The sequence below is a fragment of the Orbicella franksi genome, chromosome 2 (assembly GCF_964199315.1).
Source record: "Orbicella franksi chromosome 2, jaOrbFran1.1, whole genome shotgun sequence".
NCBI lineage: Eukaryota > Metazoa > Cnidaria > Anthozoa > Scleractinia > Merulinidae > Orbicella > Orbicella franksi.
In genome coordinates, this window is record NC_138146.1 from 15,178,669 (window position 1) to 15,193,635 (window position 14,967).

General features: G+C 36.5%; 1 long non-coding RNA gene across 1 annotated transcript; it reads right to left on the reverse strand.

Annotated features, from left to right (window-relative positions):
* Positions 1–9,236: 9,236 nt before the first annotated feature.
* Positions 9,237–11,164, reverse strand: LOC145468445 (uncharacterized). The gene is made up of 5 exons (XR_014042192.1): positions 11,081–11,164; positions 10,719–10,809; positions 10,337–10,395; positions 9,937–10,025; positions 9,237–9,660 (listed from the first exon to the last, which is right to left on the reverse strand). It is a non-coding gene; the product is annotated as an uncharacterized LOC145468445 (long non-coding RNA).
* Between the last annotated feature and the right edge of the window lie 3,803 nt (positions 11,165–14,967).

The window sequence follows — 14,967 nt, forward strand, 5'->3', positions numbered from 1 at the left end:
CAACTTTGAAGGCTCAGCATTTATTATCATTATTGTTACTTAATTTTTACAGAACATTCTTGAATATTAATTAAAATGGTTATGAGTTCTTCGCTCTTGGCCAAACATTAATCTAAACGAAAAGTTTAGTGTGTTTTCATTTTAGCCCTTCAAAAATGAGCATACATTTTCGGATTAATATTGATATAATTCAGGAACATTACATGAATATTTCCGTCATAAAATTCTTTCTCATTTGAAATGCAAAGTTTTACAAACCACACAACATATCAACTGAAAAAAGACACAAAAGAATGGTTAAATTATGTATTGCGCCCGTACGAAGTCTTTCTTTAATTTGATTTGATGGCCAAAAGCGTGTAAAGGCATTCCGCACCAAATTTGTGGTGTATTTGTCAGTGATTGGTTCTAGTTTGTAATCCATATTCATAACAAATTGTAGATTTTGCGTCAAACCACGCTGTCGGTGGATGTGTGAAGACGTGTCGTCCCGCTGAAGGCAATTTTGTACTCCTGAAGGAAGAACCATGCTTTGTTTATGCTGGGAAGGAACTCATCGAGCTTTTGCAACAGAAGGTGCGTATTGCTTTACTTGAATTTGTTCGGCAAAGTTAAAAATTCACAACAACGAGTAACCTCGTGTGCTCGTTGTGCGTTTGAGAATCGCTTCAATTCAAATCGTTCGTTTCGTTAGCAACAAAGCAAGGACGGAAGCCCTGGAGACCTGTATTGTGGTGGGAAAACACTCTGAAATATTTCACGAAAAATTACGAAAAGTTTGATGGCTTAAATTGTATTTGCTCCGACGAAGGCGTAACGATCACAACATTTTTTATGAACCTCAAGTTGAACGCCAATAACACGTTTCTAAACGTATACGTATATGTGATATTTGTACTTCTAATTGCCAAGGACAACTGAGTTTTTCTGCTCTGACAAATTTCCCAGGTTTTTGTTAAATTTTCTTTTCCTTCACGCCGGAACTTTCTTTACAGTGAGGAGACTATGAAATTTAACCTTTGGAAGTTTCCTTAGCCCTCGTACATTTTCAGGCTTATGTTTCTCTCGTTTATTTAGTTTTAAAATTAACGCATTTCAGTACTTATCATGGTTTGATCTTTTTTTTTTCAGAACGACTCGCATCTTGAGGAGAACGGGAGAAGAGAATCTTCTCAAGACTGGACAAGCTGGAATCACTGATCAGAAGGAAATATATACTACAAAGATAAGAACTTTGAAATTATTAAAGAATTCAATTATCAAAAATGATGGCTGTCCAGATGTTAAATTTTTATAGGAGATTTTGTTTTTTTGTTTATTCATTGGTATTGATTGTTTGCATCGAGACGTGAAAACACAAAGTTGAGATTTAGACAATTGGCATAATGTCCTTTAAAGCTAGTACAACATCAGCCACCATTTTTGAAGTTTTTTTCAAAGGGTACTTTTTACAAACTTTTTGCGATCGTACATGCGAGCTGCAAATGATTGGATTCAGATTACCTCGACAAACTTGTTATCTGATTGTCTTGATGTATTCTAAATTGGTAGTTTATTGAAGGTTGAATACCAAAGCAAGTGTCAATTCTTCAATTTTAGTCGGCGATCTGTAGCGTTTTTTTTTCCCTGAAGTAGTTACTTTGGTGTACCCTTTCACTATAATATGCTATAGTTACAACGTAAGTTGATGGCGCAGGGAAGTGAAGTTTTTAAAGTGGCACTGCAAGACGTGACAAAAGACACGACGAAACGAACAAACAGACTAACAAACAAACAAGTTAAAGAATCAAGGTCATCGTGTTTGGAAACCATGTTTTTCAAAATACTTTGGAAAAGCCGAATTTTTACTCACCAATTTTAATCAACTTGGAAGTCACGACGATAGAAATTACTTAACTGCTTTCTAATACTGGTAAAATTTTTCTCTCAAAACTTGAAATACTATAATTGTTATTCAGGTACTCAGTAACGACACCGACTGAACACAACGTCGACGAAAAATAATACTTATGACACTCACACATTGCAAGACTAAATTTGGATTCTGCTCACCATATAACAGTTTGACAAAAGTACAAACAACGTTTAGCGGTGACTGTGGAAATCAAACAGAAGATAACAACCTGCACATACAATACTGACGACTTTTTGACGAACTCAACGAAACTGATGAACAAACTTTGAATTTAAGAAGAATCGAATTGTTTTACACTTTTAAACGACTGCTATACGATAATACAACTACAGTGCCACGTTAAAAGATTCTCATTTTTGCTTCATCGACTTACTTATTAGTAAAAATCGACGAGAGAACACTGGCTTCCTTTACTACAAAAATATTATTAAACAATGACAACAAATCTAATTTATCACCGATTGTGCAACTCTGAATTCGTCTATACCAGCATGAACAGAAATTATTGGGTTTTTTTTCTGAATTTCGGCTCAAGTGTTTTGGCTGAAACGTTTAAAAACGTAGAGAAATAATTATAAAGTGCCTATGTTCTCCTGTCGGTTTGAGATCTTTAGTGTAAAACACAGATGTCTCTTGGGAAATTAAGCACCATTTTCGGTGAAGTTTGGATTTATTTTCATAGTTATACAGACCACAAAACATAAACCAACAAACAACGATGGCAAATCAAATCACTGGCTGTAATTAATGAAGGAAACAAGCAATCGAATCGTAAAAAACAAATTTATACAGTTCGCATCTTGCAAAATTGTCTCGGTTATCGCTGAAATTTTTCTCATGCAAATTTGTATCATTGTTCTTGCAAACTTCGAAGGTTTCAGTTAAAAAACATTTGAAATGATCATCGAGTCAGAATTTTGTTTGTTTTATTTTGCTTAAGGCAAAATTATATCGGTTATCCTCAAAAGTTTATTCTTCCAAAAAACTCTTAATCAGTTAACTGAAACTGTATAGCTTTTCTTGCTACGTATTAAGATATTAAAACAATTCGTAAGGATCTTGTTTGTTTTACGTTGCTTGAAGCAAAACTCTATCCATTATCCTCGAAAGTTTATTCATCTGAAAAATTCTGTTAGAACATTTAGATGTATAGTTTCGCTTTCTTTCTCATGGTCTGTATAACTATTTTAAATCATTTTCTTGTATTTAACAATTTGTTGGCAAAAGTTCGTGTTAAGGGTGGGACAAAACTCGGAACAACCCCGGTTTGTTTTCCTGGAGCAGACATCTGGATTTTATTACGATTTCTTAGCTTAATTACAAGTGGATAAAGACCCTTTACTGTCGACGTTCAGTGTAATACAGGACAAAGCAATAATCGGAATTACAAGAAATAAAACTGAATAACTTGGAATTTATTTTTGACCAAATGAATTTTATATTTTCAAAATATAACTGAAGAATGTTATCACGAGAATTGATAAGCAACATGGACCTAAGCAATTGATGTAATTGCAATAGTTTTACGGCTAAAACCACACTTGAATTTGTCCATGTCGTCGTTATGGCTTCAGAAAGGAAACAATTGCAAATTTAAGGTGTTGTTCCAAATTCGTCTTTCAGTTGGATACAAATCACGTCGATTTCTCAGCATCGCCTGAGTTCACAGTTTCAAATTTAACTGAAGAATATTATCACAAGAATTGACAAGCAACATGGACCTAAGCAACTGATGAAATAGTTCTTGTCATAGTTTTTGCGGCTAAAACCACACCTGAATTTGTTCATGCAATCCTTATAGCTTCAGAAATAAAGAAAACGATCACAAATTTAAAGTCTTCACCAAAATCTTGTTACAGTTAGATACAAATTGTTTCTATTTCTAGTCGTCTAAATTCATATTTTCAAAATATAACGAACTGGAGAATGTTGTCACAAGAACAGCATTTGTCTGTGGCTTTAGAGAAAAATAGATAACAAATTTAAGGTCTTTGCTCTAAAATCTTACAGATGGATAAAAATTGCTTCGATTTTGTTTAACATGTCCTGTATTACAAGCTAAACTCGATGGTTGAGGTCTTTATCAGAGGCAACATGGCAAGTTCTACACCTTTTAAAAGTCTAGAATTGATTGAAAATTTTAAATACTGAGCGGCGGGAACACATCGTGCACTGTTGGCCAAATAATTAATGTTTGAAGTAGACTTACCTTTTTAAACTTGCCATGTTGCTTCTTTACTGTAAAATGTTCACATCTTCTCGTGCGAATTGTAAACTTTAAACGTTTCGGATGGTAATGTTTGATTCCAAATTTGATTTTTACAAAGTACTAGGGGTTTAAGAAAGTTATTCTCTGATTTTTTTTCGGAGTAAGAAAGAAATTGGCATTTCAGTTAATTTTTTTTTTGCACGAGGAGATGTTTACATGACTTTTGGCGTAAAATTCTAAGGAAGCCATTTTGAATATTTTGCCGAAAATGTTGTCAGGGGAAACTCTGTGCAAATTTCTTCAAATTTTCCCGCCAAAAGTCTTAGTATATATAAGGCAAAATTTTTCTTCACACCTTTTAGTTTAATTTAACTGATTTTCAATTAATTAATTAAATTAACTAACCAATTATTGCAAAACAATAAAATGTGATTAATTAAAAACAACAAGTGGTGGTTTCAATTGTGTACATTTAATTGCTGCTATAGCATTGCTGCTGTTGCTAATTTCTGCTATTTTTATTGACTTGCTGCTAAAGTAGCAATTCAATACTTAAATAAAAAAAGACATTAAAAATATCACAGCAAATAGAAGTCAATTACACACGCGCCTTCAATGTAACTTTTATTGGCTTTTCAACAATACAATTAAAATTAATTACAAAAAATTTGAATAAGTAAACAAAATAAAAAAATGCGCTTTTAAAAGGGCCTGGAAACTAGTCAAAATGTAGGCTATCTCTTTTACTACTTTTTGACTATGTAGGGTTGCCAAAAAGAAAAAAAATTCTGCGCTTTTGAACAGAGTCTAGCCAGAAACCAAACATATACTTTGACTTTTGATGGGATAAATCCTGCTACATATTAAAAGATTTTTTCCACCAAAAGACTTAGTATAAATTTGACTCAAAAGCCATACACCATTTAAAATTGCAGACTTTTTTTTTCAAGAACAATTTTACTGCCAAAAGACTTTTCGATTATTTTATTGACCCTTTTAAAAGCGCGACCTTTCCATCAATCCTATCCTCCTTGGAAACTGGACAGATTTTGCTAAAATTTGTGAAAAAAATTCTAGACAATTGAACAGTACATTCCATGTGTTGTTTGAGAACTAAATTCTGATAGTCGAATTTTGTTTCACGGGTTTTGTGAAGAAGCTAAGAAGACTTCCAGGCTTGAAATATCTTATCGCAAAAAAATTAATCGAGATAAAGTAATATCTGCTACCTTGCATTTAAAGAGAAAACTTGTAATTGAATCCACAGCTTGCTCGAAAAACGACTCGATATTAGTAACCCGCGAAATAGTCACTAGATAATTTGCAATAGCTCCGGTAATTCCTTTGGACTCTTGAGTTATGTGAAAAACAATTTTGATGAATGAAAACTAATCGTGATAAATCTAAATCTACCTCATTTATGATACATGATCCACTGATGAAACATCTAAATGAATTAGTTTGGTTTCCTTTGCTTCTTTCTCCATGTTAATGTTGATGTCCTGGTGATGTACATTCAGCATTTGAGATGGCAGCCTGAAAGAAATATTAAGAACGGCTGACTGTTAGGATCGAGAAACGCCGGTCAACGACCCATTTGGCAAATCGCTCATATTTTGCCCAAAGATACCCTTAGGTGACCTAATTCTAAAAATCATATTTAAAGGTTCCAGCGAATTTTTATTTTTCAGAAATTCGCGAAAATTTGAAAGGGCGGTCAAAGTGCGGTTTTTGGTGTAATAAAATGACCGAAATAAGGTGCGAGGACGAAGCGCTGCTTAAGTCTTAAAATAATTTCAATTGACTTCAAACTTCACATAAATGTGGAACAACCACTCTAATTTATTCCTCGTTTTAAACTAATCTCAGAGATGTCGATATAGTGGTTTTCCGAATCATTTTAAAAACACCTATGAAGCGTGTGAAAAATAACGGCAAAATATAGGTCATGTTTAACAGCATCAAAATGCATCTGGTACCTCACTTTCCGATTATTTTACTTTACAGCCTTAAAATATCATTATTAAGCATATATCATGCCAAGTTTCATGCTCGAACTCGCAGTATTTCCCTTTGAGAAAAACGAAAATCCTGCTACATATTAGAAAAACATACAAAAACGAAAAACGAAAATCTAATGAATCTGTTTTTACTATATCGGCAACCATGCTGCGGGGCTGATATTCGAGACTTAGTGTAAAAGCTGTCACACAACCGTACGAGCAGCCCAGTCACGCTTTCACTGCTCTTGCGCAAATGTTCAACATTTCGCGATTTACATAAACTGATTACCAGTTTAAGGTAGTGACAGTAGATTGAAATGCGCTTTTTAAAGCTGCCCTATCCAGGAGCAATTATTTGTTGTTCTTCAATGGCTCTTAGCTGTAGCTACAGTCCGGCGGGGGGGGGGGGTACTCCGGGAAAGGTCGGATATCAGTATGCCGTGGAAGATTAAGTGGTCTTCAGCTCTTAACGCCGACATTGAAACACCAGATGATTCTCGAAGTATTACAGGGATCACTAAGCTAAACAATTTTGAGTTTAGCTCCGCTGAGTCAATTACCTGTTGGCGCGCATATTGCATTGACCGTGGACAGGTGGGAAAACAGTTCAAGCGGAAAAGCCCGTTGCACATTGTAATTTAGCGTTGTCCAACACGCAATCGGTCTGGTTGTAATGCTAATCGTATTTGATAAAATCTCAAGTTTTCTTTCGACACATGCTGGGGTGACATACTACTAGATGGGCGTGGCAGGGAGCCACGAGTCAAGTCAGTCAACTCCCAAAGCTTAACAGAAGAGTGATAGTGAACCACTGGTGGAAGGACTGCAGATTGTCCCTACGCTTTACCCTGATAGGGCTCTGTGTTATTCTAATGAACTGATGCTGTTATAATGATACTGTGTAGCTTTATGAACACGCTAATGGTCAAGGGTTTCTTTTTCAGTATAAAAGAATCATAAATAAGTAGTTCTTTGTGAAACACTATTTTAAGGAAAGTAGGCTGTTCGCAATATCTATGTTTTCCGATCTTCTAGAATGATTAGTTTGTTAACGCACTGTTGCGCTGCGTCTGCACGCAGTGTCGGAAACAAAGTACATTAGATCATCTGTTTTTAAGTTGATAAAGGTAAATTAATCGCTTCAGCGAATTTGGAAAGGGTGACGATTCCAACCTCATTCCCAGAGAGGTTGAGACGATTCGGCCGTTAGTTTTTCCTCTAAAGGGTCTTCCTCCTCTACTCCCTCTCCCTCTCTACAAAAATTTAACGATCCTCCCCCCCCCCCCCGCCGCAAGAGATGTTGCTAAATATCGAAGAAACCAAACACCGACAGTTCCTAAGAATACTTCCGGCAAGTGCAGTTGTTAGTAAAATACTTCAGAAGCGCCGAGGATGGCGCTTTTCCGCGCGCGAGTGAGAGAGGTATATCTAGTTCCATGTCTTCGCAACCACACCGTAGCAAAGGCAGTTTCAGGTTCTTTAGGCCAATGCGGAATTTTGCTATAAGATACGATTTCTGCTGTTCACTGACTGTCCTGAAAGCCTAACCCTGAATCGAAAACATTAATGTTGCAGGAAATCTCTTGTGTTTGTTATGACAGCCATTCACAGTGTTGTTTGCACGAAATACACGCGATGACAAACTAGACATGACGGCGGACAGGAGATCAAACAAAGTTAACGCGCAATGTTCCTAAAACGTCTAAAAACATTTTTTATGCAGTGGACATTATGTTTCTACTGATAGCAGTGAATTAACGGGATTTTAATTAACGACAGCCTTTTACTTTCGCCGTTGAAATTGATTTGTCTCTTGTTCGTGTATAATTATTGTTATTTGCGCCCAACACATTGACGTAGATTTTCGTTTTCTCAAAGGGAAATACTGCGAGTTCGAGCATGAAACTTGGCATGGTATATGTTTAATAATGATATTTTAAGGCTGTAAAGTAAAATAATCGGAAAGTGAGGTACCAGATGCATTTTGATGCTGTTAAACATATATTAAACCTATATTTTGCCGTTATTTTGCACACGCTTCATAGGTGTTTTTAAAATGATTCGGAAAACCACTATATCGACATCTCTGAGATTAGTTTAAAACGAGGAATAAATTAGAGTGGTTGTTCCACATTTATGTGAAGTTTGAAGTCAATTGAAATTATTTTAAGACTTAAGCAGCGCTTCGTCCTCGCACCTTATTTCGGTCATTTTATTACACCAAAAACCGCACTTCGACCGCCCTTTCAAATTTTCGCGAATTTCTGAAAAATAAAAATTCGCTGGAACCTTTAAATATGATTTTTAGAATTAGGTCACCTAAGGGTATCTTTGGGCAAAATATGAGCGATTTGCCAAATGGGTCGTTGACCGGCGTTCCTAGATCCTTATAGTCAGCCATTCTTAATAACAAAACAAATTAACAATGGTTAAATCAAAAACCAACGAACAAAATAAACGCAATTGTATACTCGATTTAAGTTTACAACTTATTGTTAGTTGGTCTTAATTCTCCTCACGTGAATGTTGCGTTACCAAGTTAGTCACGCAACGTTTCTGAAGTAACGTTTCTGCGTTCCATACGCTCCGTTCTTGAGACAATTTGAGGAAAGTAGAAACGTGTATCAACATTCACCCCTAGATTGAACATTATTCCGCTTTATATCGCGCTGCTAGCTCTATAACCTTCAACAACAACATATTTCAGGGCACAGTTGCTGAAAACGAGATTATACTAATCCAGGATTCGTGAAATTTGAATTCTATTGTTTTTCAAAACACGAAGACGCATAAACGACGGGGCTCGACACCCACCCTCATCACCCACCCAACTTTGACAATTGTTGTACTCCTTTTTCGAACGTTTAATATCCACTGAATATCAAGCTTGAACCTTCCTAGATGGTCTTCTATAATATAAGATTTATATCAAAACATTTAGGAAAAAATAATCCGTTAAGGTATGAATCGGTCTGAATTTCGTTAGGTACATAAAATTTCTTGCAAAGCAAAATATTTCATGGGACTGCTGAAAAAGAATGATTATTTGCCGAATTGAAGCAAATAATCATCGACAAAGAAAAACAAGTATTGTTTTACAATTTTTTTTCAGCTGTTGGTTTGTTTGCTGTTGAATGGCAGATAATTCGTGGTCGTCCTAGCCAATCCCCCTTTCACAGTACGCCTAGAGCACAGCTTAGGTATATTAGGTTGCTCTCAGTAATTTTTGATCGGCATCAGTTAATTTCAAATTAAAACTTGTGAGTGAAAATATTTGTTGACTTGTAATCCTGAATTAGTAAATCTTCACTTCACTTTTAACCCCCTGGTGGTATTGGGCCGGCGGTTATTGATTACGGAAACTTGGATTAGTAAATCTGCGTTCGAACAACTAGCACCGAATCTACAGCTTAATGCAAAAAGTAAGAAACTAACCTCATTGGTAAAGTCACTCGGAAGTTGTCCTTGTCTCCCAAGCCAGAAGAGGTTTCTTGCTTTGCAGCTCAGTTTTTCATTCCATGCTTGATATTCTCCTAGCGAGAGAGAAATACATACTCTGTAAATTACGTAAATTAAAAGCTAGGGGAGTTAACTAAATAGACTTTCTGGACTTCAGAGGGTACCAATGTCTTTCTGGAATCCTCATTCATAGTCCGCTTTTATGACAATTTCGTGCAAGTTGCTCGCCCTTATCATTTTCTAACATATTAGAAAAAACCTTTTATTCCATTTATAATTCTGAGCATTTCTGTTTTAGGAGAACTTGGAACAAATCTACAGCTTGATGCCGTTACGTTCAAGAAACTAACCTAGTCGTGTGTGCTATTAAAAAGTTGTCCTTCTCTCCTACACCAGAAGCGCTTCCCACTTTCCAGCTTTTTCCATTCCAGATATTCTCCTAGTGATGGAAAGAAAAATTCCGTGTAAATTTTATAAGCTGGATAACATAAACTACTAAAGAGCTTGGGAAGTTTCCTAAATAAACTTCCAGCATCAGAGGTTAAGTATTTCTGGGATCTCGGGTTCATAGTGCGCCTTCAGTAAAATTTTCGTAAATTTGTCTGCCCTTATTTTTTACTTTGGCTAATCTCAAATTCAAACCTATCAGAGAGAAGTTTTTTTGTTAACTTATAATTCTCGATAAGTAAATTTGTTTTTGAACAACTTGCGTGAAATCTACAGCTAATAACAGTAAAGCAGGAATCTTACCTCACTGATGTCATTCACAAGTTCTTGTCTCGTACGCCAGAAGCTTTCTCCATTCCAGGCTTGATATTTTCGTACAAAAGAGGCAAATGCAGCGTTAACTATACAATGCAAGCTAGATACGTAAACTAAAAGATATGGTAGTTTACGAAAGAGACTATAAACATCAGAGGTCACTGATGTATTTCTGGAATCATCCGTTCATTAAGCGCCCCCGTTAAAAACTGAGTAAATTTGTTTGGCCTTATTTTTTAACTTTGGTTAATATCAAATTCCAACTTATTAGAGAATCGTTTTGTCCGCTTATAATTCTGGATTACTAAATCTGTTTCCCGACAACTTGAAACAAATCTACAGCTAAATACGTTCAAAATAAGAAACTAACCTTATTGAATATGTTATTCAGAGATTCTCCTGCTCCCAATACCAGAAGCGTTTCTTGATTCCCAGTCTCCCATTCCATGCTTGATATTCTCCTAGCGAGAGAGAGAGATAAATGCTGTGTAAACTACACAAACAAGATAACGTACACTAAAAGTAAAGGGAGCTTTACATAATAGACTTTCAACATCAGAAATCCCCCGTTCATAGTGGGATTTCATTACAATCTTTTGATTTTCTCAAAATTTAACTTATCAAAAATTATCAGTAAAAACTTTTGTCTACATGTAATCATGGATTAGTCAATTTGTTTCCTAACAACACCAGTCAAATCTACAGCTTAATAAGCTGATAATATAAACTAACCTCATCGAAATGGAATCCAGGAAGCCTTGTCCTTCTCTTCTACGCCAGACACGTGTTCAGTTTCCCATTGGCTCATGCTTGTTATTTCCCTGGCGAGACAGAGGGAGTATAATTCGTAAATTATAGATACTGGCCTAACGTATAGTAAAAGCTAGAGGAGTTAACTAAGTAGACTTTCCTCATCAGAGGTACTGAACCCTTCATTCTTTACAATACTTTAAAGCAGTGTAAGAGTCCTTGTCCATTGCTTGTAAGGTACGCGTCTACAGCCTTTCACAGCCTGCTGGCAAGTTTAAACAAAACAGAAAATGAATGTCTCGCCTTTAATGACGGACGAGCCCTCAAAAAGTCAGCTTTCCCCAAAACTTGCTACGAATTGATCTCTGTCATCAGTTGCAAATTGACAGTACCCTTGTAAGAGTCACTTGCAGTGTTAGAACAAACAGTTTCTATATAATAATGTCCTTTAATCAAACTTAGGGTAACCGATAGGCACAGTCTCCACTCTCCATCCAAAAAACAAAAGCTGGAACGGGAACAGGGTCTACTCAATACGTAATACGGATATTCAAAAAAGACACTGTTACAAAATGGCAGTCGATATAGAAAAAAAACTTTTCAAGCAAGGAAAGCAAGGCATAAAACTACACGACATAAGGCACCATTATCTGATGGTGTGTCTGTCTGTCCAGGCCAATCGAACAACCTTTCAGCAGCAGTGTGACATCGAGTGATCAGTTTGATTTAGTATGAAAGATAAAGCGCGGATTAGATAAGGCAGCAACTGTTTTCAAAAATCTTCCCAGGAAGTGGCAGAACAGAAATGCAAAGTAACTTCCCCCAACCCCTCCCCTTCCCCCATGACCGTGTCTGAAAAAGTGTTGGGTGACAACCCTAATAGCAGCTATGGCTGAAATATAAATCGCAATAAACACAACTGGGAACCAAGTGTGCCGTAAAGTAACCTGTGTTCTCAAATATTAAATCCAAGCTAGCCATGATCCCACAACATAGACCTGTTTTTATAATAGTTACGACCAAGCCCAAAAAACTGCACTCCTCTAACCTCGCTCGAAAATACTGACAAGTTACTAAACACTAACCTGTAGTTTGTGGAACATCATTTCTCCAATGACTGTCTGTCCACGTCAATCACCAGAATTTCTCCTAGTCACACAGTAATGCACCAGATTAGCTTCTCACCTGATTACACAAAATTAGATGCCAATTACTTAAATGCGGACATAACTCTTACTGAGAGGTGGTTTCCACATGTTAAAGACTGTTTCATTGATTTTCGTTCGCCAGATCACAGCCTCGACTGAATCACTTCTAAATATTATTATTTTTAATCTACTATTTCTTAAGCTTTTGCAATTTTATTTTTGCAGGGCCCCACTGAAAACCACATGTATGTGAAGTGGGCTCCCTGTTGAAAAATCTTTATTATTATTATTATTATTATTATTATTATTATTATTATTATTATTATTATTATTAATATACGGGTAGGTCTAAGCCCTACAATATATAATTTTGTACCAGTTTTAGCAATTTCCTGGAATTTCGACTGTCATATGGCAAACAACATTGCACACATCTACAGTTAGCACTGCGAATTTACATAACAAGGACAATAAATGCCAACACAGAACTAGACGTGAGAGAGCGGGCCTCTAAAAAAATTAATTCACTTTATGTAAATTATCTCGAAATTGCCGTTAACTACATTACCTAAACCTAATATTCCTTTGCGTAGATATTTTTAAAAGTTGAGCAACAGGGAAACTAATCAGACCAGCTACATAAAACACAATAGAGACTGATTAACTTCTCAAGAAGACCTTAAATAAAACAAATTGCTGACTTACTTCGACGTTCAACGTCCGCGTGTTGTCGGTCATCGTTTCAAAGCAACTTTCTTGCGATGTAATCGTCTCCGCACCATGTCCGTGAAGTCTCGAACTAATGGACGTCCAACAAGTACGGCAGTATGCAGAAACCCTCAAAGCTGAAAACGTCGACTTGATAGGTTTAACCAAGGCCATATTCATTTTTAACATCAACCGTACATTCACTCTCTCTTCATGAAGAGGTGATATCAAAAGTTGAATAAATTAAAATTAATGTGACTGTTCATCTGGGAGGTCCCGGATAATCTTCTTTTCAAATGCAAGTAATGTATGAAGGACGTTCCCGGAAAAACTTTCCAGTCGATAGAGTTTTTTTAAATTTTTATTTCAGTCAGATAATGAGTTACCTATGTCAGAAATGCAAAAAAAATTCGGGCTCACGGACTCCGTTTCAGAGATAAAGCGTATGCAAAACTTCCCTCATTTTGAAAAATTGGCGCACGTAATCCAGCATGGGTTTATAGTTAAATATATCGAGGGCGAGTCAACGGAGGTAAACGATCTTAGTCATATTTTGTAGAAGTGGGTCTGTTGCGTAAATAATTCCAAATTTAACCAACCTTTTCACGAAACTTAACCCTTCAAGAGCATTTGAAAGCATTGGAAATCGTCGCACAGATAAACGAAGAGCTAAAAAGAACGGAATTCGATGGTGGATTTTGCAAAAAATTCAAACTTCTAGTTGATAGATTTTCTTCGAACGTCCTTAAATGACGCATGGAGTTTTTGCTAGCACAAACAAGCCAAACAGTATTGATTGCAAGATAAAAGTCCCGATTAAAGTCTTGGGGTCAATTGATATTTTTGTAGTGTCTTTTAAATCTTTTTTTTTTTCTCCCCTTACCTCCGCCTGAACCAATTGTGATCAGAAGGAGTCAACAATCCATAACTTGGTAGCTCCGTTTGATAAAATCCGCTAAATGTCTGACATGCCTATTTCACAATTTACCCTGAGCCTCTCATTAAGCAAAAATTAATTTCAACCCCCCCCCCCCCACATAATGATAATATTAAGGCTAACCCCCGCCCCTTTAAAAAAGTCTCCTCTCATTGATTCCCTCATATTTAGTTTACTTGATGGAGTTCTTCCTCCGGTACAAACATCACTTCAAATGACTCTTCGACGTATGTCGAAGAGTCATTTGAAGAGTCATCAGAATCACTGGACTCTGAGCTTGTGTCGTCTTCTCATGAATTGGGAGATTCCTCGTCTTCTCCAGGATCTCTGACACTAAGGTTCCCGCGTGCGTGGGTGAGAACTCGATCGATCAATACATTTTCAGCTACTTGTTGGTAAGCGCTTTTACATCTTTTTCAATTGGCCAAGAAATAAGCGGAAGAGTGTTCCTTTCTCTTACTCTTTTTTTGGCTTTTGCATCGAGGATCCCAAGGTGCTGTACATAACTTTTACATGAAGTCTCGTCCACGTTGTACTGGGAACATACCTCTTGCAAAGACCTTTCTTCAGATAGGAAAACAACAGCTCATAGATCAGAACACCTTAGAGTTGATAAATGTCAGTTTTATTCCAATGTTAGTATTTATATTTGCACTCTAATTATTCTTCCACTACTTTTCCAGTTTGCAAAAAGGAATGAAAAAGTAATGCCCCCTGTATGCATTAAATTTTACATCCAACCCCCCCTCTCTTGTTGTCATTTTCTCCTATGCCCCCCTCTAATTTTCCACCCCCCCCCCCTCCAGGTAATTATCGCAGAGTCCCTTACTGATGTTTCGTTTCGTTGTCATTGAAAGCTAATTTCTTCACTGTGTGATCCTGTATCAGGAATGTTTGTGGAGATTTGATGTATTTCAACAGATATTCCGGGATGTTTTAAAGTCGATGCCTCTATTGAACTGTGTCATCAGTCTATTTCGCGGGAGAAACAAGAACTGAAAACGTTCCAACTTAACGTGATATTTTGCAAACTGTCAGAGACCAAAGAGCTGTGAAAGGGGCCGAGCCGAGAAGAA